This window comes from Fukomys damarensis, unplaced genomic scaffold (assembly GCF_012274545.1).
Source record: "Fukomys damarensis isolate Sample0158 unplaced genomic scaffold, DMR_v1.0_HiC HiC_scaffold_31, whole genome shotgun sequence".
NCBI lineage: Eukaryota > Metazoa > Chordata > Mammalia > Rodentia > Bathyergidae > Fukomys > Fukomys damarensis.
This window is the reverse complement of record NW_022900943.1, coordinates 16,547,063-16,574,285: the sequence shown is the minus strand read 5'-3', so window position 1 is coordinate 16,574,285 and position 27,223 is coordinate 16,547,063. Positions and strand designations below refer to the sequence as shown.

Here is a 27,223-nt window from a genome sequence, read left to right as displayed (position 1 = left end):
TTTAGACAGTTCACCTCCACATTGCCAACCAATCTTTCTAAAACCACCACAGTGATATGGTCTGATTGTCCCCAATTCATGTGCTGAAACTTAATCACCAATGTGACAATATTAAGAGGTGACATTTTGGGGAGGTCATGTATTTGAATGTTGAATGAGTCTTCTGATACATTTTTTTTCTGGTCATATAGTTAAATATGAGAGAGGATATGGAAAGTGAAGGGAGAAGAGAGGAAAAAAATCCCCAAATCCAAAAAATGTCATTGACAGATGTAACGCCTCCACACACACACACACACACACACACACACACACACACACACACACACAGCTTATTTTTGCCACCTACTGGATTCTTGTTGCACTACTTCCTCCTGACTCCACTTCTAGGGTTGATTCTTGACCTCTAACAATCCACAAATTGTCATCTTTTTAATCATCAACTGGACTTTCTTCCTAAAAGGTCCAGAACTGTTAACTGAAGCTGGCTGGGTATGGGTTCTAGTTTAATTAGTAAAAAGGATCTTCTGCCATTCAACTCATTCTGCAAGATCTCACTCGAGCTCCTGTAAAGCCCTTATCTGACTCACCCAGGTGCAGAGCCAGCCCCTCCTTCTGTGAGTCTGTCCTGCTCGAGTGTACCACACCTTGGATTGTGAGGACTGGTGTGTCTGTCCCTTCCTGAGCATGGGACAGGGGGCACACTGTTTCCTGCCACCTGCTATCCTGGAGTGTCATAAGAATAGTACAAGTTTAGCTAGAACTTGTTCAAGTGCTAGCACTCATCTGATCCTCACCACCACCTTATGAGTAGGATTTATTAACCCTATCACATAGGTAAGGAAACCAAGGAAGAGAGGGTTGTGTCAACTGACCAAGGACACCACGGTAAGAAGCTGCACACTCATATCCTGTCTTAGTTACTTTCTTGTCACTGAGACACAATACCTGACATCCACAGTTTAAAGGAAGACAGGTTTGTTTTGGCTCAGTGTGTAGGGTTTTCACTCCATAGTCAGCAGGCTCCAAGGCAGGGCAGCATAGCAGACGGACATGGCAGAGAATGAACAGCTCATGGAAAGGCAGGAGGGGAGAGGGATGTATACCCTCTGGACCATGCCTACAACCCATTTCTTCCCACCAGGATTCACCTCCCAATAGCAACCCAACTATAAACTCTTCAGTTTACAAATCTGCTGATGAGTATCACGCTCTCATGATCCAGTCACCTCCCCAAATCCCCACCTATGAGCGCATGAGACTTTGGGAGAACATCTAGATATAAACCATAATATTCTACCCCTGGCCCCTAAGACTCATGCACATCTCTTTATGCAAAATGCATTTATTTATTCCACCTCCAAGAATTCCCAAGGTCCTAACAGTTTCAGTATTACTGACAAGTCCAGGTCCAAAGTCTCCCCGATATTTAAGACAAACTCTTAGCTGTGAGTCCTTGTAAAAATGAAAAGGCTGTTAAATACTTCCATCACACAATAGCACAGGATAAACATTCCCACTCTAAGAGGGAGAAATACGGGCATAGGAAGGAATGGGGCCAAAGCAAGACTGAAATCCAGCACAACACACATTAAATCCTGTAGTTCCACGTCCAACCCCTGAGCAGTCTGCGGCAAGATGTGAAGTCTTAAGAGTTTGGGTGATCCCATTCCTATGACACTGCTGGTCCTCCTATGGTTTCTCTCTTAGGCCAGTTTTCTTTACTCCTTTCAGCTTTTCCCTCAGATTTTCCACATTCTTGGCTTTTCCAACATCCTTGGGTCTCCCCGGTACTGGATTCACCCTCACAGTTTCATAAACTGCTCACTCGGGCACACAGCCTGGCCCCACCAGGCCTTCTTCTGAAATCTGGGTGGAAGTCTTCCTGACTCCACAACTCATATTCTCCATGCGCCTAAAACCGGTACCATGAGGTTGACCGTGGGGTCTGCCATGAGCTGGAGCAGTAGCTGAGTCGTTTTTGCATTTTGTTGATGGTTGCAGAGACCTTAGAATGCCCAGGAGGCTGAGCATGATGAACTGAATTCTGGGCAATCAGTTCCCATTCCCTATACTGCCATGACTCTGGAACTTGGTACCCTGGGGCTCTCGTCTCAAAGCAAAATTTTTTACCTTTGCTATTTTGACCCTGCAAAGGGAGGTGTCCTGTTGCTTTCTGTGATGCCTCTGGGCCATCTTTTCTATACTCCTGTTTCAAATATTTGGGTTTTGTGTATGTTGTTATTTTTTGGTACCAGGGATAGAACTCAGGACCTTTCACTTGTGAGGCAGGCAACAGAACCACTGAACTAAATCACCAGAGTAAGTACTTGGATTTTAAATGTTAATCTTTTCAACAACCACGTTTGCTCCATCTTTGCAGGCTGCAATTTTACTGGAGCTTCCTTTCTGGCCAAGCTCAAAACTTTTAAAATAATTCTGCTGCACTATTTGCTCTTTATTCTTAAGGCAGAGCTAGCTAAAAACTCCCAACAGTAGCCAGGCCACCGCCTCAGCATTAGACTGCCTTCACATTTCTTCCATCAGATTACTTAGTCCATTACCCTCAATCTAGATTCCCACAAGTTCTCTGGACACGACCAAAACACAGACAAATTTTCTGCTGCAGCGTAACACACATGGCCTGGAATCCAACCAAGTACAAGTGGAATCCTTCTTTCCAACTAAAACCTTTCAGTCTGGTCTTTTCCAGCCATGTTCCTGTCAATATTCTGGTCTTCTGAGCTCTGACCAGAATCTCCTATCAAGCTTAGCTCACAGCATTCTCGGGCTGCTTCTCTAGTCAACATCTCTAAACCTTTTCAAACTTCTCCTGCAAGCCAATTCCAAAGGCTCTGAACTACATGGCCAAGCAGCATCTCAGCAACAGCTCCACTCCTGGTACTAAAATCTGTAGCAGTCAGTGTTCACTAGAGGAAGATAGTTTATATAATATCATATATAGATTACACATACATAATTATACAGAGAGAGACAGAAGGGGTGTGTGGAAAAATGCAAAAGGCTTGACTGCATGCTGGACACTCATACAATCCAATCAGCAAAAGGCCCGGAGCTCACTGCAGAGTCCTGTATGAGTCCATATCAAGAAGCTGAAGGATCTGTGCTGAAAGGTTGAAGACTAATATGCTGGAAGCGTGGAGATGGACATCTAAAGGCAATGCTGAAGACTGGAGCTCCTCTGAAGAAATAGAACCTTCTGCCTTCCCTCTCTATGTCATCCACACTACAAGCCTATTGGTTGGTGCTTTCCTTACCCACAGCAAATCTTTCTTCGATAAGTCTATTATTCAGAACTATGCTAAGCCAATCAGCTGGCAGCTTCTTAAGGCGACATCACAATTAACAATAACATATCCAAACAGGCAATACAGCTTTATGGCCTGTGTCTGCTGGTGCCATTCCTTCAACAACACAATGAAAACACAGGTGTCTGGTATTCCTGTTTATGAAGCTAACCCTGTGTTCACCTACCTGTCACACAGAGTCATTGTGCTTGGTTTTTAGCATGGCTGCCCATGTTCCCTGTTCTGTCCTCTCCACTGTACTCTGTGTTCTGTGAATCCTCCATGGATACCATCCACAGGTCCCTCTGCCCTCTAACTTTAGTTTGGATGTGGACAGGGGAGGTATCCTTGTGAGCAGTGAAGACAGGAACCCAAGGGCAAAGAAGGGAGGTCTCCTTCTCTGGTTTTCTCTGTTGGTTGACGAAAGGTGGGTGCTAGTCTCTGTTGAAGTCACTTTCTCTGCCCGGTGACTTCCAGTGCTTCACCCTTCTCTTATGGTCCCATTACTATTCTCTCCCCTGCCCGTTCAGGTATATGGGTGGGTAACAGCCCTAGGATGTGTCACCATCCCATATTGGTTTCTCTAACCCTCCTTATGGCTCTACAAATTACCCCTTTTTTTAACCCTCCAGTGGCTAGTGTTCCCTTTCTCGAACACCCATTACAATGGAACATAATGAAATTTTTCTCTTCATATTCTTGTTCCTTGAAGTTTTCTAAGTAACATAGAGATTTCATGCACAAAAATTTAAAAATTGCAATCTTCAGCATAATTAGGTTCATTTCTCTGCCACCTATGGGTGCCATCCACTTCCTGTAATTACCCTAATAAAGCTTCCAGTATCTCACTCACCTGCTCAGAATTTTCTCGCCTGCTGAAATCCTACCACTTAGCTTTCTGGGTTATAGTTATGCTCCTAGATATTTTTTAATGAAAGGTGAATCCCAGGTCAACAATAACAACCATCAGATGGCTTTCCAACTTAGACTGAAAACAAAAAAATTTTATAGTGAGGATCAGGAACAAGGGAATTGGAAAGGCTGGGTTGGGAATGAGTCAGTAGTGAACAAGAAATGAGATGGTCCCATCGCCAAACTTGGCCTAAACACTGAAGACAATTTCAAGAAAAGCTAGATCTTGCAGCAGTTACAGCCTGGGCACTGGGTGGGGGACAGACAGGAGCAAAATCCATTGTTCAACTTCTTAAAAGCTGGAGCACTTAAACTCTCAGAGTCTCCTAACTTACTTAAAGTGAACAGTAATAGTATATGCTTCACAGAGTGGTTATAGGAGTAAACAAATGCTGCAGCAACATGCTTACTGCAGTGTTAGGCAAATGCACAACAAACATTAGCAGTCATAGTCTGTCTTCATTAGGAAAATGTTTAATATTCTCAGGGTTTTGTGAGCCTAGATGAAACCCTTTCCTCTGTGATCAGTGAGCTGTGGGAAGGCCATGGATGAAGTTCAAGTACTACTCAGAAAGCAGGAGGATCTCAATTCAGGAAGACTGAAACTGGAGTCTTGCTCCTGTCAATTCATAGTACATGATCTTGGGCAAGTTTTACTTGAACAGTTTCCTCATCTATAGACAGAGATGATTATACTACTTCAAACAATCATCAGGAGGGCCAAGTAGTATTGCAAAATGATTATCATAGAAGTGATACTAAATATTTTCTTCCTTTTAAACCATGGTGATATTGGGCAGTATTAGATCCAAATATGTGGGGGGGGTATTGACTTTAAGGAACTGGCTAAAGCAACTGTGGGTATTGTGTTAGACAGACAGAGAGGAGACCACCTGGGAAGACACTGTGAGCAAAGAGGCTGTTTATTCTCTCATCCACAGCCACGCAAGTGGGCAGAGTCTAGAAAAAGGAAAGTCAGCATAGAGCAGGTACAGAACAAAGAATTTAAACGGAAGGGACAGGGTTATTGCCTTGAGGAATTTAGGAGGTGGATAGAGTGAGTCCACACTTCTTGAGATATCTGGTGTCTTGTCTTTGTTCTTGAGGTTTCCTGTACTACTACTTTTTTTTTTTTCCGGTACTAGGGATCAAACTCAGGACCTTGCGCTGTGAGGCAGGCAGAGGAATCACTGAGCTAAATCCTCAGCCCAGTTTCCAACTGAAGCTTGACATTGCCTAGGCCATGCTTGGTGCTGCACTTCTGCTGAGCAGCTTCCATGGAGATAGCATGCGCTCTGGCCTGCATGGCTGCCTTACCAACCAGGTGTGACATTCCCGTCTTTTTGCTGTTCTAAAGTAAAACGGGAGAGTAGGGAGGTGGATGCTGTATTTCATAGCTATTTCATATGTGGCAAATGAGGCAGCATGGGCAGCCTAACTGGGAGAGAAATTGGGAGAACAAGGCGATACAGAAGAGTGGTCAAGGCTAGCATCGGCTGGTTGGTGATCTCCTGAATGCAGGCCCGAAGAATAGTGACAGGAGTCTGAGGAGGCATGGCTCAAAGAGGAGGAGAATGATACAGACGATAGTTTAATGGAAGATGCCATGAAGCCCAGCCCCAAATATTGGTTTAAGCATCAGACAGGTGTTGTTTCATTTTTTAAAGGGTGGGTACTAGGGACTGAACTCAGGACCTTGAGCTTGTGAGGCAGGCAGAGGCACCCCAGCCCATGTTGTTTAATTTTTAAAGTCCTTTTAGTTAGTCTTTTTGTTGTATTTTATACTATGCCTGACTGGTTGGTATAAAGGCAACATTTTTTCCTAGGTAGATGTATACATTTCCTTTTTGGCTGTGAGAAGACCTAAGCCCCTACAATTTTGGAAGGGGGTACTGTATCTATCTGGTACTGTAAGCTAAGTATGAAGTTAGCTGTTTCTTTGAGGCTGTCAGAAAGATCTTGGGAGAGGGAAAGATAGTAGGTCAAGGAGGTAATAGATCCCTCCTTGGCAGATTGAAGTTTTAGTGGAGACAGGGAGGCTAGGATGGAGAAAGGGAGAATGATGTCCAGATAGGTGACAGACAGGGAAGAGAGTTGATTAGAGGAAGATGCCTAGTATCTCTTGGAGTCTAAATGTTATAATACTAAGCTTTATGGTCAACTGATATGAGGGGCTGCAGAGGAGGGGGTCATTTATATACTGTGTAAGATAAGAGGAAGTGGGATGAAGGGAGACGAAAATCATGGGCAAGAGCCTGACTGAAAAGTGGGAGGGGCTATCTTGGAAACCTTGTGGCAAGATGGTCTAGGTCAGCTGCTGGGACCTGTCAGGCATCAGGGTCTGTTCAGGTGAAAGTAAAGAGTGGTTGTGAGAAGGGTGCAGGGGGATTGTGAAAAAGGCATCTTTTAGGTCTAGGAGTAATGAGTAGTAAACAGAGGACAAAAATGTGTAGGGGTTTGGCACCATGGGGTATATGGTAGTACAGAGACCTGGTATCAGTCTCTAAGTGTGAATCTGCTTTCTATCCTGGAAGAATAGGGTATTATAAGGGGAGTTGATAGGGATTAAGAGACTGTGTCAAAAGGGGTGAGAAACGGGCCCGCCCCTTTGACCCAGAGCACTAGAGGAGACCAGCAGCAGCCTGCGACCCTCTGGTAGGCCTGCCCCTTAGACTCAGCATGGCGGAGGAGCCCAGCCGCTTTGGTGCCAATGCAGTGGTGTTTGTGCCCCCCCATGCTCCTCCCCCACTAACAAGAGAAAGAAGGCCTCTCTGACGCTCCTAGATGAAAACTGAAGTCAACTGGAAAAGTGAAGAAAATCTACAATAAAGGCACAACACACTACCATAGTTGGTAAGGAGGAGGGACCAGAACCTCACATCGGAACCTGGTCTAACTTCAGGGGAAAGACAGCTGGAACCTGCAGTAGAACCTTGCAGTGTTCAACCCATCAGGTGGTCAGAGAGCTCAACCTGAGCCTTGCAGACAGAAATCAGCCTGAACCTCAGGGGACAGCTGCTGGCTTGCTGAGACTAAGTAACTTAGATCTGCACATCCTTCCCATGCTGTCTATTGTGTCAATGGAGGCATACCTTGAAGGATGCCATCTATTTCTATTTCTATTTTTATTTTCAAAGTAATATTTTTCTCTTATCTTTAATCATTTAAATTTTTTCTTTTTTATCAAATTTTATTCCTTTATCTTTTTCTTATATTTTTTTCTCTTTCACTCTCTCTCTCCCACCTTGATCTCCATTACTCTCTCTCTCTTTTTTTTTTCAGCTTTAATTGAGTTTATTGGTACATTTTAGGGATATAGTACAGTTACATTCATTGTTGGGATCTTGTACCTCTACATGACAATTCTTGATTCTCTTTTTCATTTCTCTCTCTTTTTGTTTTCAGCTTTAATTGAGTTTATTGGTACATTTTAGGGATATAGTACAGTTACATTCATTGTTGGGATCTTGTACCTCTACATGACAAGTCTTGATTCTCATTTTCATTACTCTCTCTTTTTGTTCCTGTTCCTATCCTAATTTGAATTTCTTTTTTTTTTCCTTTTCTTCTCTTTTTCCTTCTCTGAATTGCCATTAGTTTTTTAAAAAAATGATTATAGTCACCAGCCTCCTTATTGCTGTTAGTTTGTTCTGTTCTTGTGTATATTTTTTTCTGTCTTGTCCTCTTCTCTTCAACAACTCCCTAGAGTTTGTGTGATCTTCCCGTGTCCTCTGGCCTCACTTCTAACCTTTCTTTATCCTATCTATCCCTACCTGCCCAATTCCTTCTAAATTCCTATCATGAAGGGTAAAGATGCTATACTGAAGAGTTTATTCATGATAAACATATTTTGGGCTGGTCCTCAATTATGATTTAATTCACACAGTTAAAGGTGATAGATTAATAACTACCACAAACTGTCATTTTCTAAGCTGTCTTGATGCTACCATATTGCTGATTGCATCACATGGGCTAAGATGTTGTGATTGATCTAATCAGTTGTCTTCCCTGGTATAATGAAAATGAGATTGCCTCAGAGTCATTAGAGACTCAAAACCTAAAGACCAGCTATATCTGGAAGATCAAAGAATTAACCCAGGAATTAAACCAAGGACAGCATCAGTGACAAAAATAGAAATGAGAAGACATTTAAACAAGACATAAACACAGACTTCTACCTCACCAAAGATAAACTGGGGGAATTGAGGAGGAAAAGTCTGACAGTCAACCATCTGGACACCTTGAACTGATAGCACAGGAAGTAACTAAACAGATAAATGAGGCTCTAGAAAAATTCAAAACAGAAATAATTTCCCAGATAACCACAAAGATGGTAAGAAGAAAGAAAGACATGATTAGAGACTCTAAAACAGAAACAGATTTAAAAAAATAGATGCGCTCAGGACTATGATGGAAACCATGAATGTCCAACATAGGAAAGAAATGGAAACTTTGATTGCACAAATAGGAAAGAAATGGAATCCATGAAACAGATTCAAACAGATACCAGATCAAAAACTATAAAAATCATTTGCAGCCGAATGAACAAATGTTAAAACAGAATTTCAGATATAGAAAGTAGGATTGCAGTCAGTAACCATGAAAAGAGAGATCTCTCAAAAACAGTAAGGGATGAGAAATTAATCCAACAACTCTTAGATGATGCAAAGAAGAATAATATGACTGATAGGAATCTATGAAGTAGCAGGAGAAAGTACAAATGACTTTTAAAAAAACTGTTCACAGAATTAATGACAGAAAACTCCCTAAAAGGAGGGGATGAATTTGACGTACAGGTAAATGAGGCATATAGGAATCCAACTAGCCATGATCAAAAAAAATCTACACCTAGACATGTAATAATCAAGATCCCAGATACCCAGCAGAAGAACAAAATACTACAAGCAGTTAGAGAAAAGATACAAGTCACATGCAAAGGAAAACCCATCAGAATCACAGCAGACTTTTCAACACAAACCCTCAAGTCAAGAAGAGCCTGGAGTGAGATATTTCAAGCCCTAAACTCCAACCTAAACTGACGCATGCTGCAAAACTATCTTTCAAGGGCTGGGGGTTTGGCTCAGTGGTTCTGCTGCGTGCCTTGCAAGCACAAGGGCCCGAGTTCAATCCCCATACCAAAACAAACAAACAAACAACCCAAACAACAACAACAAATCAAAACAAAAAAAAAAACACTATCTTTTAAAATTGATGGGGAAATGTGATACTTCCACAATAAAGAGCACCTGAGAAATTTCATGAACACAAACAGGCACTCTAAACACTTCTAAACAATATCCTGGAAAAAGAAAATGAAGACAACTCCATAAAGGCCGACAGAGCAAATATACCAGGCAAGGCAAGAAATTAAAGGGAGAGAGGGAAAAATAAAAAATAAAAGAACCAACAACAGGAAAATAACATGACAATGAAAAGTCAATACATAACAGTTATAACCATCAATGTTAATGGCCTCAATTCACAAATCAAAAGAAACAGGGTGGTGGAATGCATTAAGAAACAAAATCCAACAATATGCTGTATACAAGAAAATCACTTTATCTACAAAGAAATTAATAGACTGAGAGTAAAAGAACGGAAGACAGTTCTCCATGCAATAGGATCCTGGAAAAAAGTGGGGGTAGCTATCTTATTTGCAGACAGAATAGATTTCAAACCAAAACTAATTAAGAGAGACAAAGAAAGCCACTACATCCTTGTAAAGGGAACAATCCAAGAGGAAGAAATGACAATCATAAATACATATATACCAAATACTAATGCCCCCAAATATACAAAACAAATATTAATGGATATGAAAAATGAAATAATCACTGATACAACTGTAGTGGGGGACCTCAATACTCCATTGACACAGACAGACAGATCATCTAGACAAATAATCAAGAAACGAAATAACAGAACTGAACCAAGTCTTCAAACAAATGGACTTAGTAGATGTCTACAGAGTGTTCCACCCCACAAAATCAGAATATACATTCTTTACATCTGCACATATAGAACATGCTTAAGTAAACGCAAAGAAATTGAAGTTATCCCCTGTATATTATCAGACCACAGTGCAATTAAAATAGAGATCAATAGCCTAAGAAACCACAAAAACTTCACAAACACATGGAAATTAAATAACACCCTAATGAACAACCACTGGGTCACAGAGGAAATTAAAGAAGAAACTACAGAGTTTCTACAATTAAATGATAATGCCAATACAACATACAGGAATCTATGGGACACAATGAAAGCAGTTCTATGAGGGAAATTCATAGCAGTAAATGCCCATACTAGAAAAACAGCGTGAGCTCAAATAAACAACCTAGTGCTTAACCTTAAGCTCCTAGAAAAAGAAGAGCAAAACAAACCCAAAGCTCATACAAGGGAGGAAATTATAAAGATCAGGGCAGAAATTAATGCAACGGTGACTAAGAGAATGATACCAAAAAAATCAAAGAATCAAAGAGTCGATTTTCAAAAGAATAAATAAAATTGAAAAACCCTTAGCCAATCTTATCAAAAAAGGAAATAAAAGGCTCAAATTTATGTAATTAGGAATGAAAAAGGTGAAGTCACAACAGATCCAGCAGAAATCCAGAGGATCAATACCTACTTCGAAAACCTGTACTCCAATGAAATGGAAAATACAGAAGAAATGGACAGATTCCTAGATACATATGAACTTCCAAAGTTGAATGAAGAAGATATAAAAAGTCTAAACACCCCAATTACATTCAGGGAAATTGAAAATGTAATTAAAATGTTACCAACAAAGAAAAGCCCAGGTCCTGACGGCTTCACTGCTAAATTCTACAAGACATTTAGAGAAGACTACTGCCACTACTCTTTAAACTCTTCAGTGAAACTGAAAGGGAAGCAATACTTTTAAATTCATTCCGGGAAGCAAGGATTACTTTGAATCCCAAACCAGGGAAAGACCCAACCAAAAAAGAGAACTACAGGCCAATCTCCCTAATGAACATAGATGCAAAAATCCTCAATAAGGTACTAGCAAACAGGGTACAGAAGACTATCAAGGAGATGATACACCCTGACCAAGTCGAATTTATCCCAGGGATGCAAGGATGGTTCAACATATGCAAATCAAAAAATGTAATACACTATATTAACAGAGTCAAGGACAAACACCTATGATCATCTCAATAGATGCAGAAAAAGCATTCAAGAAAATTCAACACTAATTCATGATAAAAACCCTACAGAAAATTAGACTAGATGGTCTTTATCTCAACTTGATAAAGGCTATCTATGAAAAACCAATAGCCAATATCATTCTAAATAGTCAAAAGCTGAAAACCTTCATGATAAAATCAGGAATAAGACAAGGGTGTCCACTATCACCACTCCTATTCAGTATAGTTCTGGAAACACTAGCCACAGCAATTAGCCATAAGAAAGAAATTAAAGCAATAAAGATAGGAAAAGAAGAAGTTAAACTGTGATTATTTGCTAAAGATATGATACTCTATATAGAAGACCCAAAAAACCTGCCAAAAGACTTCTAGACTTAATCGACATATTCAGTAGAGTAACTGGATACAAAGTCAACACTCAGAAATCAATAGCCTTCTTGTACACAAAAAACAGAATCACTGAGAAAGAAAATATGGAAACAATTCCTTTCACAAAAACATCTAAAAAAATGAAATATCGAGGAATCAGTCTAATGAAGGAGACAAAAGACCTCTACACTGAAAATTAAAGCACTCTGAAAAAAGAAATAGAAGAGGAGATAAACTAGAAAGATATCCCTTGCTCCTGGGTAGGAAGAATCAATGTGGTGAAAATGGCCATACTTCCAAAACTTCTATACAAATTCAATGCAATCCCAATTGAAATTCCAACAGTATATTTCACAGAACTAGAGAGAATAATCCAAAATTTCATTTGGTACCAGAAGAGACCTAGAATAGCAAAAGCCATTCTAGGCAACAGAGACATGGCAGCGGGTATCACAATTCCAAACTTGAAACTATATTACAAAGCCACGGTGATAAAAACAGCATGGTACTCCCAAAGAAACAGACCCCAGGATCAATGGCATAGATTAGAAGATGCAGAAACAACAACAGACATACTCAGCTACCTTAACTTTGACAAAGGAGCCAACCATGCTCAAAGGAGGAAAGATAGCCTCTTTAATATATTGTGTTGGAAAAACTGGCTTTCGACTTGCCAAAGATTGAAACTAGATCCCTATCCTTCACCATGCACTAAACTAAAATCCAAGTGGACTAAAGGTCTAAATATCAAAACAGAAACACTAAAGTAAATTAGGTAGAACTCTCAAAGACATTGGCATAGAAGACTTTATGAACAAATCCTCTGCAGCATAAGAATTTGCACAAAGAATGAACAACTGGAGGGCTGGGATTTACCTCAGTGGTTCTGGCGTCTGCCTCACAAGTGCAAGGACTAGAGTTTGATCCGTGGTACCGGAAAAAAATAAAAATAAAATAAAAAGAATTAACAACTGGGATCTTATTGTATTAATAAGTTTTTGTGGTGTAAGAGAAATCACCAATAGAGCTAAGAGACAGCGTACAATGTGGGAAAAAAATTTTACCAGCTACTCCTCAGACAAAGGACTATTGTCAAGAATACATAAAGAACTCAAAAAAAAATCAGACCCCCCCCAAATACAAAGACCAGATTCAAAAATGGGCATCTGAAATGAACAGACATTTCTCAAAGAGGTAAAAGCAGCAAATTAATATATGAAAAAACGTTCAACATCACTGGTCATTCGAGAGGTGCAAATGAAAACAACACTGAGATCCCACCTCACCCCACAAAGAATGGCTGCTATCAAGAAATCAACCAATAATAAATGTTGGCAGGGCTGTGGGGAGAAAGGAACCCTTCCCCATTGTTGGTGGGAGTGCAGACTGGTGCAACCACTGTGTAAATAAATAATGGAGATGTCTCAAACAATTAGGATTAGAGGCTCCATTTGACCCAGCTATCCCTCTGCTGGATATCTTTCCAAAAGAATTTAAAGAATCATACCACAGTGATATATGTGCACCCATGTTTGATTTTTTTTTTATACTGGTGATCGAACTCAGGACCTTCCACTTGTGAGGCAGGCAGTGGCACCACTGAGCTAAATCCCCTGCCCAAACAGCTTGACATTTGATCCTTTTTTTTGGTGCACCCATGTTTACAACTGGAGACTGGAGAAAGAAGATGTGGTTTTTCTTTAAAATGGAGTACTACTCAGCCATAAAGAATGAGAAACTAGAAACATTTATAGCGAAATGGATGCACATTGAGGCTATACTCTTAAGTGAAATACACAGGACACACTTGAGTAGTTTCTCTGAAGTGAAAAACTAAAAACTAAAAAAAGGTTTGAATGGTATAATTGATAGTGTGAAATAGGAAGAAAATGGCTAAAGGGGAAGTGGGAAGGGAAGGGGAAAGGAAATAAGGGAAAATAAAAAGTGTGAAAAAAAGGAAAAAAATGGAAACAAAGTCTTTGTAAATAGAGGAGGGTGGAGGGAGTAAAGGAAGGGCAGGGGTACAGGGAAAAAACAAGAACCAAGACATCAAGTAAAGGTACAAGATCCCAGTGATAAATGTAACTGTACTATTTGCTTTAAATGTACCAATAAAATTAATGGGGGGAGAAAGAGGTGAGAAATAATAGGATATAGTCCCCATCAAGCTGGGTCAGGGGTGGGATACCGTCATTGGGCAGGGGAGGGTGGTTTGGTTTGACAGGGACAGTAAGGGGCTGTTGGAATGAAGTCAGGGGTGGGAGGAGGTAACCCAGACTGTGGAGTTGAGGTAAGGAGAGATGATGGGAGCCACAGAGGGGAGCAGGGAAGGGGAAACCAGGTGGCTAAAATACTGGTTGTGTTCTGGGGATAGTCGAGAGTGGCTGACAACTTAGTTAAGGTGTCTTGCCCGGAAAGGGGAATGAGGTAAGCAGGGATGACTAAGAGTAAGTGTGGGAAAAGACAGTGTCCCAACTGATAACAGATGGGGAGGAGGGGGATTTAAAGTTCTACAGACTCTGCTGTCAATGTCCACAACAGTAGTAGGGGTAGGAGATACTTGTCCTTGGAAAGAAGGAAGGGTGGAATAAGTGGCCCTTGTATTGACTAAGAAAGGGAAGGACTTACCCTCTACCATAAGAGTTATGCAGAGTATGGCATCTGAAATGGTCTAGGGGGTGCCTGAGGCCTCAGGGAAGCTTTGGTCTTTGGTGGGCAGGCCAAGAAAGTCTGGGAAGGAGCCCTCGTTGGGGGTCTCTGGGGTTGTGGCCCACAAGCAGCAGGGGCGGCTACCAGCAGTGGGGAATCAGACTTCCAGTGAGGAGCCCCACCACAGAAAGGACACGGCTTGGAGAGAATCCTGGGCTGCAGGCATTCTCTAGCCTGGTGACTGTTCTGGTGGCATTAGAAGCACGGCCTCAATCTGAAGCAGTCAGCAGGGACTGTCCAGCATGCAGTCTGAGGAGCTGATGGTCTCATCATGACAAAAGGCTCAGGATAGGGCTTAAAAGCCCTCCAGGGAGGGTCCCTCCACCCTGCGTTTTTGGCACCAAATGCATGAGAGAGACACAGGGGAGGGAGCCCACCTGGACAACACTGTGGGAGCAGAGTTTAGTCACTCACACATGGCTGCATGGGCAGGCTGAGTGTGGAGAAAGGGAACTCACCATAGAGCAGGCAGAGAGCAAAGAATTTAAAGGGGAGGTATGGGACTGACTTAAGGAATTGCGGGGCGTGGATAGAGTGAGGTCACTCTTCTCAGGACAGCAATCTTTGTTCTTCTCTGAGGTCTCCTGTACTGTCAACACCAGGCTTGATGGTGCCTAGGCCACACTTGGCTCTGTGCTCCTGCCCACATGCTTCCCGTGGAAACAGTGCATGCTCTGGTTCCATACACAGTTGCCTTACCCATCGGGGGTGACAGGTATCAGTCAGTCTGAAACCTGCAGGACAGGCTGGCAAGCTGGAAGCTGAGGCAGGATTTCTGGGTTACAGTCTTTAGATAAAATCCTTTTCAAAACCTGTTTTTAACCCTTAAGACCTTCAGCTGAATGGATGAGGTCCAACCACATTATCTACAGCAATCTACTTAAAGTAAATTGATAGTAAATGTTAATTACATCTGCAAAATAATCTTCATAGCAACAAGTAGATCAATACTTGATCAAAGAACTAGGCACCACAGCCTAGCCAAGTTGACATGGGATTAACTATCACAATGACCATTTGGGTTCGATTTAGTACACTCCTTTGAAGACTATAATGCAATGAAGCTGTAGGATCTCTGCATGTATTTTCTTTCTTTCATTGTCTTTTAGGCTATGAATTCTCAACAAGAGATAAAAACTGTCTCTTAAACCAGGCACAGTGGCATGTGTCTGTAATCTCACTATTCGGGAGGCCAAGGCAGGAGGATCACAAGTTTGAGGCCAGCCTAGATAACTTGGTAAGACCCTAATGAAAAAATAAAAAATAAAATAAAAAGGGTTGAGGAGGTAGGTCAATGGTAGAGCATTTGCATAGCATAAATTCAATCCTTAGTACCACCAAAGTTTCTTAGAGACTGGCCCTTCAAAGCCAAATTATTCCTAACAGAATCTTGTTCTTTAGCATTTCTCACATTAGGAAGAGAGAAATTCAATGTATGTGTATGTTATACACTTTCTGTCTTAGAATTTTATTTAAACAATTAGTTTAAACTAACATAAAGTATGTCTTCTCCTTAGAGGGTATGGTATTAGACTGAATGTTGCAACCCCTCAAAACTCATATGTTGAAATCCTGGGGCTTGAGGTACAGCTAATGGTAGAGCACTTGCCTAACATCACTTGAGGCCCTTGTTCAATACTTCAAACTCTAGCACCACAAATAGGGAAGGAAGGAAAGAGAGAGAGAGAGAGAAAAAAAAGGAGAAATCCTAACCCCCAGTGTGGTGGTAATAGGAAGTAAGGCCTTTGAGAGGTAACTGGCTCATAAGAATAGAGCTTTCATGAATGGGATTGATGTCCTGATTTAAAAAAGACCCTAAAAACACCAAAGAGAGCCCTCTTTGTGCCATGTGAGAATATGAGGAGAAGTTGGCAATCTGCAACCTAGAAGAGGACTTTCACTAGAACCTGACCATACCGGCAGGCACCCTGCTTGGACTTCCAGCCTCCAGACGCACTTGAGAAATAAATGTTTCTTTTTTAAGCCACCAAGTCTATGGTAATTTTTATAGCAACCTGAACAGACTAATACAGAGTAAAAATGAACAAACAAAATACAGAAAAAGAGAAAATGAACAAAAAATAGGGCCTTTCACAGTCCTATTTAAACTATCTCCAGTAACGCAAGGCAAAGCACAACAGTATTTTGTATTGACTAAGCTCATTTTCAACTCTACTTGCTGGTCTATCTTTAATTATATGAATGATGCTAATGTTAGCATTAATGTCCTTTGATTTAGCCAATCTTTTAAAAAATGTGGCCATTAAGTTGCAGTGACTCAATATTAAAAGTAATTTCCATAGAAATTTGTTCCTTTGTCAATAGCTGAAGCACTAACGCTACATTACTCAATTTCTGACAGCAAAACCAGCATGTTCCTCAGCAGCATTTTAGTGCACTCTGCCTAGAAGAACCTTATTACAGTTCTGATGAAACAAGTTGTATTTATGATGATGACTTACAGTTTAATCTACAGCTACGACTTCTTCCTGCTGATCCACTGTCCTTTTCAAAATGCCATTGATTTTAAGAGACTTCTCATTATTTTCAGCTGGTTGTCCCATGAGCTGCCAATTGCTCCCTGAAACGAGATGTCTAGGATCTATCAATGTTTCCTCACATACACAAGCTGCTTGAACAACCACACACAACTTCCAGAATGTGTGATCTGGGCGGGTGACTTGACTACTCAAAGCCTCAGTATCTTTAACATGAAAGCGGGAATTATAATGCCAGTGTGTCCAACCCTGGAAAAAACATTGGGTAAAACTCCCGGGAATCACAGAATGCAGGTGTTATGATTATGAAGCAAGAGCTCCAGAAGCTTCTGCAAGTAAGGGTGAGACTGACAAGAAACTGCACACACACTGCTCCCTCCAGGTGTTTTTTTCCTCTAAACAGTTGGCCTGACTAACTGGAGTCCAGCTTACAGGTCTCTGCGTATAGTCACTCCCTCAGAGAAACTCTTTGGTGTATGCTGATTTTTATTCCCTATCAGCTTCTACTTATATTTAACCTCAGCCTCACAATCTACATATACAGTTAACCCTCTATATCCTCAGGTTCTATATCCATGACTTCAGTCAACTACAGTTGTGGGGGGCTGCACCTGATGGCCATAGGTACAGCTTGGTGGCAGAGCACTTGCTTAGAATGTAGAAGGCCCTGGGTTGATCTCTAGCACTGAAAAAAAAAAAAAAAAAAAAAGCACTTCTGTAATGAAAAAGTACAGACTTCCTTGTCATTACTCTCTAAACAACACAGCACCACAACTATAAACATAAAATTTACAATGTTTGTTTGTTTTGGTTTTTTGAGACAGGTTCTCACTATGTAATTGAGATTGCCCTGGAACTCACTATGTAGTCCAGGCTGGTCTCGAACTCACAGTGATCCTCCTGCCTCAGCCTCCCGAGTGCTGGGATTAAAGGCCTGAGCCACCATGCCTGGCTCATAAGATTTACAATTATTTAGGTATTACAAGCCATCTAGCGATGATTTAAAGTCTATACTAGGATATGTAGGATGTATGTAGGCTACATTGGCTTGTGAACATTTATCTACAGATCTTTGATTTCGTTGTTGTCGTTGTCATGTGTGTGTGGGCTGTTAGCACTCTTACAGATATCTGGTAGAATCAAATATAAATGAGAAACATAACCTTAACCAGGTTGCTTTTCCCACAAATAATCCTATAAGCCACAATCCCAGATGCTGAAATTTCATAACATGCAAAAAGAAGATGTGATGCTAGCCATCTTGGAGTCTACAATCATTTACAAAAACCAGGCACATTCACACTTTATGAAATGTCATACTGAAATTAATTTCACCAAGGACTTTGTAGAGGTAATGCTTTATACCAGAACATATAACTCTCAAAAGTAGAAATTTCAGGTACTATAGAAAGCTAGTAAGGAAATCTTTTGTACCGGCAAGTCCTTTTCTACGCTCCTTCAAATCACTTAATTTTTTTTGATCCCACAGTGAGCTCCCAGTGAACAGCCAAGAATCAGGAGGCATACCCTGATTGAATTTTGGAATCAGGTGTTTAAATACTACCCTTTGTGGAATAAATGTATCACAGTGACTCAATATGGGCTCTAGAGTCAGATTAACTGAGTTATGATCTTTACTTCAACATTTTACTTATCATCTCAGTGCCTCCATTTCCCTATCTTATATACAGTGATAAAAAATAGTACTTACTTCACAGGTTTGGTGTGATAGATTTTTTTCATGTAGAGTTCAGACAAGTGCCAGATCAATAAATGTTAGGTATTGTGATTGTCATTATTAACTGGTTACCAGATCTAAATTATTTTTCACCTGTTATGCACTCAAGTATTACCTCAAATATAAAAACATAGAAATATCGCCTTCTAAAGCCTGCACCTTTCTCCCTTTCCTATCTGTACATTTGGCAAAACCAAGTTTTCCTTGGGTTAGGCAGCGTTCTAGAGTACACAAAACATAATGTAATCCACAACAGAAAAACTTGGGTAAATTGGACATGATAAAAATTCAAAACTTACACTACCAAAAGTCATTATGAAAATGAGAAGACACAAACTGGGCTAAAATATTTGTAAATCATGGGCTTAATAAAGAACTTTGTTCAGAAAAAGAACTCCTGATGCTCAATAATAATATGAAGACAGACAATCTCATTTAAAAGTGAATAAATGGGGCATAGGGGTACAGCTCAGGGATAGAGCACCTGCCTTGCATGTCCAAGGCCCTCGTTTTGATCCCTGGTACAGCAAATAAAGAAACAAATAAATGAGTAAATCATGTTAATAGGTATTTTGCCAAATAAGATATAGGAATGACTAGTAAGCACATAAAAAGATACTCAAAATCACTATACTAAGGGTATACAAATTTAGACCACAAAGAGATATACTTCCCATTCATCAGGATCACTACAATAAGAATACATACAAGGGGTTGGGGATGTAGCTCAGTGGTCAAGAATGTGCTTAGAATGTGTGAAGCCTTGAGCTCAATCTTCATTGTCAATAAACAAACAACAAATACATGAACAAATAAGTACAGGTAATAATAGGTGTTGTTGAGGATGTAGAGAAATCAGCCCTTATATATTGCTGGCTGCAATGTAAAAGAGTGCAGTCACTGTGGAAAACAAATGTGGCATTTCTTGAAAGTGAAACATAAAATTATTATATAACCTAGCAATTCCACTCCTAGGTATCTATCCAAGAGAAATGAAAACATATGCCTTCACAAAAACCTGTAGATTGGGACCAGGGATGTAGCTCGGTGGCTCCATGCCTGCCTGGCAAGCACAAGATACTGAGTTTGATCCCTGGTACGGGCTGGGGAGACAGAGACAGACAGACAGACAGACACACACACACACACACACACACACACAAAACAATGAAATCAAAGATCTGCAGATAAATATTCATGGTAGTATTTAATAATACTCAAAAAGTAAAAACAGGGCTGGGGATACAGATCTGTGGTAGAGAACTGCCTAGTATGTGCAAGGACCTATGTTCAATCCCAAGGATTACTACCTACCTGCCCAAAAAGTACACACAATCCAAACATAGTACTATTTTCTATACAGTGGAATGCTACTAGGCATGGATGAGCCACACAACTATTCAGTAAAAGAATGCAGATGTAAAAGACCCAATACTGCATGGATTCATTTTTATGAAGTATCCAAGAAAGGCAATCTACAGAGACAGAAAATAGATTAGTGGCTTCCTTGGGCTGGAGGTGGTAATGAGTGACTGTAAGCAAGAACCAGTGATCTCTTTGGGGAGATGAAAGTGTTCTAAGACTGGGTCATGGTGATGTATTTTGAGATAGGCGAATTTTATGACCTATATATTATACCTCAGTAAAGATACATTTAATGTTGGAGTCCATCTTGTTGGCCTGTGAGTTTTTGCCTAGGCTTTGTAGCAATTAATGCAAATTTCAAAATTCTGAATTTAAAAAATAAAATAAAATAAAAGTTCTGAATTTTTTACAAGTTCAGTTTACATTGTAAAATAGTAATAAAAGAACTGCATGTGAAACATAAGGAAAAAATTAAGTGTAAAAAAATACTGATCCTAACAAAATAAAGTTCAAGCAAAATATTATTTAAAATGACAAGGAGAGACATTTCACTCTCTATTAAAGGCATAATCCACTGAGAAACTGTAATAATCATATGTCTTTATGTCCCCGTAGCAGCCCAGATTATATAATGAAAAAATTAATACAAGACACAAAATTAACAGACCTGTGTTCCTGCAGAAACTAATATTTATCTCAGAAATGAACAAATCAAGTAGGTATAAAGATGTAGTACATTTTAAAACAAAATGAGCTTGAAAACATATTTTTGTGTCTAACTAAAACTTTGAATCTTTCAGAGATAAGCCTTTTTAAATAGCCATAGAACATGTTTCCAAATAGATCATGTTAAGTCATACAAAAAAAGCCCAACAGAACCTAAATATCAGAAGTTTTTAGAAAATAAAATTATATGTGTTTTGTTCCTGTCAAAAAGTCTACAGCAGGGCCCGAGATTTAGCCCAGTGGTGCTGCCACCTACCTTGCAAGCGCAAGGTCCTGAGTTCGATCCCCAGTACCAAAAAAAAAAAAAAAAAAAAAAAAAAAAAAAAAAAAAGGTCCATAATATTCACTCTGAAAATCTTCTGCCTGAAGTCATCATCGTTTTGATTTGCCAAATAAATTCAGCACTTGTGTGTATAGTTACAATTACTTCCCATTACTAAGAAATTAAAATCCTAATATATTCTTTGCTTTCTCTTTAATTTTTTTAGATTGTTTTGCCTCATTCTTGTTAAGTCAAAAAAAAAAAAAACAAACTTTACTCTCATATTCCCTGGGCAATTCTGCACAATTCCATGCGTTTACTTCTCTTACTTTTAAATTTTTTAATTAAATTTTCCCAGGAACCTATTTTCAGAGGTATCAGCACTAAGTTGCACTATGAGTTAGGTGTCTTCCTAGTGACTGCTTCCTCCCTGAATTTTTCTCCTTAGAATTGGGGCCTTCCTAGCTGGTTCCTTTGTTCTTTGTCTTCTGATTCTAGTTTATTATTACTATTATTAAAATATTAGCTTCTTTCTCAGTCTGATGAATTATACTCTAATTCCTTATACCCTAATTCCTGAAGTTTCCCCTTCATTTTCAATCAACTCAGATTTAAATACTGAAAAAAATCACTAATTTGCACCTTCTGCTACAGGGTGATAAAACGTCAGCTACAAAAGCAGCAGACATTCTGAAGCTGCAACACAACCACAACACACTACTTGCCAGGGCATAGAAAATATCTTTTCCTTCTGTCTGGTATAAGAGCTGTCACCATTGTAGCATCTGCAGTGAAAATTTTGAATACATTCCAATGAGAATTTTTCAGGCTGTGAACTGGTCCTGGAATGAGGGACAAAGGGACAGCTGGAGGAGAGCAGATCTGGAGCGATGAGTTCACCGTCCTAGCACAGTGCCTTCCTGGCCAAGTACACCAGGACCTAAACCTTTCAGAATGAAACAGTGAGATACTGACTATGCAATCTGCAAAAGCACCTAAGTTGCTTGCAAAGAACTATATTCTGTTTTTCTCCCCTTCCTCCAAACAAATACTTAAATTTAGCCAAAGCTAACTTCTAAAATATAATTGATGAGAAGGGGAAAGCAGATCTGTGGGGCAGTTACATGGGTACAAGCAAATCTAAAAAGTCACAGAGGTAAACACTTTGGGTTGCTGCACTTCATAAAAATTTAAAAACATGGATGACAGTGATGGTTGTACAACCATGTGAATATATTTAATACCACCAAATTCTATACTTAAAACAGTGAAATGGGAAAATTTACAGCTATTTCACCATAACAAAAATTAAAAAATATATATATATGTGTGTGTGTGTGTGTGTGTGTGTGTACACACACACACACACACGCTCAATTGAGTACAGCTCACTATCATATATTAGAGATTAATTCACTCTAATGATGGAAAAATTATCAATATAAGTAAATTTAAAAAAAAAATCTCTCTGCCTACAGAATGTGCCTTAGGTCTTCACTCATTTTCCCAAGTTGCTTCCTTCTCAAGGTCTATAATCTCTACTGGAACACAGACTATTTGACAGTGTGGTTCTTGTCCAGGCCTCCTCATGACCTTGGCCTGACCCAGTCCTCACACCTCCCCTGCAGGCACACACAGACTTCCTGGGTTGGGGGAAGATGAACAAAGCCCTAGAGTTCAAGGAGAGGGCAGGGTGCAGGCCAAGGCAAGGAGACAGGGAAAGGCCCAGCAAATCTCTCTGCCCTCTGCCTATCTTTGCCTTCCCCCACTTCTCCTCCTCCAGCCTAGGCAGGAGGCAAAACAAACTGTAGGCTTTTAGTTGTGAAAGAGACCTTGGGTCATCAAGATCTACCCCCTTAGTTTTAATTAATTGCATCTTTTTAATGAGGCATGGAAGGCACAGACAGGTAAAGGGCTTTTTTGCAAGGTCACACAGCCACCTGAGACTAAGCAAGGACTAACAGTTAGGCCCTGTGGTGCCCCATGCCATAGCAGACCTACACTTGTATGTGGTCTAATTTCTGCTGCTTCTGAGTCCTTCTGTCCCTTTTTCTCCTCTATCTCTCCTTCCCACCAGAGCATTTCTATAACCCTGAGGTTTACTTAATTTACATCGTAAAACTTACCCAAAGTACACAATTCAACAGGTTGCAGTATATTGAGTTTTATGCAATCACACCAATTTTTAAATAATGTCATCACTCGAAAAGAACACTGTAAATCCTTTAGCAGTGACTCCAATATGTGGTCCTTTGTGACTGGCTTTCTCCACTTAGAACAATGTTCTTGAGATTCACCCATGCTTTAACTCTCCAGATCACTAAGTTGTTCTCATCAAGGTGAGTGAAATAAAGAGATCAAAGGAAGAAAGAGAATTCTAAGGATTACAACACAGCGGTACCATGACATGAGGCAAGAACGAATTTCCTCCTATCTACCATGTAACCCAACTAGTCTATTTCTATTCATTAGCTCATTCACTTCCATCTTCAGAGTCTAGGAGCATCACCACTCTCAATTCACATGTGAAACACAAAAAAGGAACCCAGTATCTTCTCAGAGAAAATGTAGGTCATAAGGGGCAGAGCAAGGACAGGAATGCATGTCAGATTATGTATGCACACAAGAACCTTGCAAAAACCTACAAAATGAAAATCCCAGCTGCTTCTGTAATGAGGAACTCAGTGACTGGAGACATTGATAGGAAGAATTTCCCTCTTCAGAATTTTGAACCTGTTACACTTTTGAATGTGATTGTATTACCTATTCAAATATGCATATTTTAAAATCCACTCATGCATTTAACAGAATACTAAGCTCAATGGTCATAAAAGGTCTTGGCCTAGGATGTGGGGACACAGCTGGATACAAGACAAAACAGAAAAGATTTAAAGACTTTTGTAGATTTCACAGCTTGTTTCTCTGTCCAAAAGACCAGCTCCAAGGCCAGGCAGGACACAGTCCTCCGACATCAGTCTTTACTCTTCTGTGAATAGGAATCTTCCCCGTTCTGTTTTCCACAGGATTTAGAGTCTGTACCACACTTGCCCCCTTGTTTCATCTGTTGTAGCTTCGAGGGCTCAGTGTAGATCTCCCTAATTAAATGGCTATCATTCGTTACACTACAGTCTGAGACAGCCCCAGGACCTGAGAAGTAGACAACTTCTTCATTTCTACTACCAACTTGGATGCTGGTGCCACTAATTGAGGAACAAAAGAGGGACAATGGTCTCTTTCTAGAGCACAGTTAAGAATGTAAGCCTGGGTCTGATTCCTGCTGTGGGGATGATGAGAGGGACCTATGCCAAGGACTGTTACAATATTTAAATGAATATGGAAAACACTTCAAACGTCTGGAACATAGCACGGTCTAAGGGAACTTGGTTAATCATTGCTATTATCTTTTGTTATGCCCTACCAGTCATTCTCTGGCTCATAGATTCAGCCAAATATAGCTTTTCCTCATTTCTGGAATATATCTCCAGAAATCTCCTTCTGCTGGGATGAAATAGGAGTTAACTTCCAGATTGGCCTGGTAAGGCTGGACTTGACATATTTTTCCTCTCTTTGCTAGGCAAAATTAGCAGCTTCCTCCTTAGAATGGCTCTGTCCGGGTTACATTTTCCTGTGAGCTTTTGATTTGCCTGGCCATCTCCCCTGGTAATGAAGAGCGTAAGCCATCAGGGGCCCGTGGGAGAAGAACAGTCAGAATCAAAGACAGCAGCATTGTGGACTAAGCCTACTGTTTACAAAAGATTTTGGCCATACTCCCAGTAGTGTTATCTCATTTTGACATATCATTATTTTTAAAAATTGGACTGAGAATCTAAAAAAAAAAAAAAGGGAATCTATAGCAGGGATCATACACTATTCAGATAATGGACTCAACAATAGATATTTTAGTATCTGTGGGCCCTACGATCTGTTGGAACTACTGAACACAGCCCTTGTATCTCTAAAGTAGCTGCAAATAGTGGGTAAAAGAATAAGGGAGGCTGTGTTCTAATAAAACCATTTATGGACACTGAAACTTGAATTTCCTATCATTTTCCCGGGTCACAAAATATTCAACTTTTAATTTTTGTTCAACCACTGAAAACATATATAACCCTTATTCTTAACTCTCAGGTCATATAAACACAAATGGTAGCCAGGCTGGTGGCTTTCACGGTAATCCTAGCACTTGGGAGGCTGAGGCAGGAGGACTGCAAGTTCCAGACCAGCAAACCTTACATAGAATGCCCACAGGTCACAAAAACAAACAAAAACACACAATGACCTATGATAGACTTGGAACACAGGGCTACAGCGCAGGGATCTGGTCTACTGGATCTTTTTTCTACTTCTAGGGTCTTCAGAAACAGCATTTCCAAGAACTCTTATAAGAAGAGTTGCCAGGTTTGGCAAATAAAATTAGACCACCTAGGTAAATCTAAATTTCAGATGAATCATTTTTTTAGTACATGTCCCACAATATATTTATGTGTGGTATCTGCCACCCTACTCCAAAGATTTTCACCAGTGGCAAGAGACCAAGGTTCACTTCCACCCCCGCCCCACCGCCAACACCGCTGTGTCGCCCCTCCCCCACAAGTTATTTACGCACATTCCCACGAGGAAATTCTTCAGGCTTCGCACGGAGTGGGTGGGAGGCCACAGGCGTTATTTGCCAATCACTGGGGAAGGGGCAGGTCTTCCCGACAGGAAACAGGAAGCTCCGAGCAAGGCCTGCTTTTCTAGGCACGGGGGGAGGCGGTGGCGGATGTAAAATGGCGCCAGTCACGTGGGCGGGGCACCAACATGGCGCCACCAGGAGGCCGACCTGGGCGTGGCCTGATGGATCCCTGCTCTAGAACCGTAATCCTTGGGGAGTCCAGGTAAAAAAATAGGAGGATACACTAGACGAAACACCGTGTGTGTCTTCGTGGCACTCTGAATATTTTCAGCATTTATTAATAAAGTCTAGTATTTGTAAATAGTAATTTAAAAAATATTCCAACCGTGTCTCAGTAAAGCTCTGGAAGCAAAGGAAATGGTTTGCATCCCTCCTGACCCTATTAAAGCAGGAGGAACATTCCATTAAGAACACTGTAGGCCGGGGACTTAGCTCAGTGGTTCAGTGGCCTGCTTCGCAAGTGCAAGGTCCCAAGTTTGATTACTGGTACCAAAACAAAAACAAAAACAAAAACCACTGTAAAGATGGAAAGTGTTGAGGGGAGGGAGGGACCAGGCACATCAAGGATGGAAATGTCAAGTGCAGAATTGGGGCTGCACGAACCTTCAGACCCTGAGAAGGCCTCAGGCCTTTCTTTGAAGGTGTCCTTTTAGTCAGTACCAGTTTGCATCCCTTTTTCCCTTTTTTTGGTACCGGGGATCTAACTAGGTACCTGTGCTTGCGTGCCAGGTGGCAGGTGGCAGAACCACTGAACTAAGTCCCCGGCCTTACAGCCCATTCTTGACTTGGTTTATTCATCTAAACACTGCTGTTTGGCTCAGTGTTTCCACCGCCTGCGTGGCAAGCACAAGGGCCTGAGTTCAATCATGGTATCAATAAGTAAATACATACATACATACATACATACATACATACATACTGCTCTCCTGAAAGCCTGCTTCTGCTAAGAAGCCTCCTGCCAGCTCTATTCTTCAGTGTTTTTAAAAACTCTTAATGACCTTACTGCCACCATGCAACTGGCAGAGAATTCTGCACTAACTCATGGTCCTTCTTGAACTAAAGTGTTACTGAATGTTTCTTGGAATATTTCAACCATTCTTGCTTTCCCAGGATCAGGAACCTGCTTCAATATTGACATGTTTGGTTAAGGTATTTTGACTCTTCAAGTCAAAGCAGCCAACTCTGACAATAATTATATAATCAACTCAAGCAATACTGATCAAGAGATAACATAGAAATATATGTGAATATAACTAATTCTTGTTATATTATTATTATTGCAGAAGGTTTTAAAATAATTTGTGGCAATAACTCCATTGACAATAGTTGCCCTAATCCAGTGACAATGAATCTGGTGGAGTCAAGTACCCAAACTGCACTTGCTGAAAAATACACTTTGGGCTGGGGATTTAGCTCAGTGGTGCTGCCACTTGCCTCACAAGCACAAGGACCAGAGTTCAACTCCTAGTACCCCCAAAAAAAAAAAAAAAAA

At 40.5% G+C, this 27,223-nt stretch overlaps 1 long non-coding RNA gene across 1 annotated transcript in view; it reads right to left on the bottom strand.

Annotated features, from left to right (window-relative positions):
- The window catches only part of LOC104873452, an 80,721-nt gene extending 54,792 nt beyond the window's left edge, over positions 1 to 25,929 (bottom strand). The window contains exons 1-2 of the long non-coding RNA XR_783478.2: positions 25,663 to 25,929; positions 16,930 to 17,048 (exon numbers count right to left, since the gene is read on the bottom strand). This is a non-coding gene — a long non-coding RNA (uncharacterized LOC104873452). The remainder of the gene's footprint in view (positions 1 to 16,929; positions 17,049 to 25,662) is intronic.
- Positions 25,930 to 27,223: the final 1,294 nt, after the last annotated feature.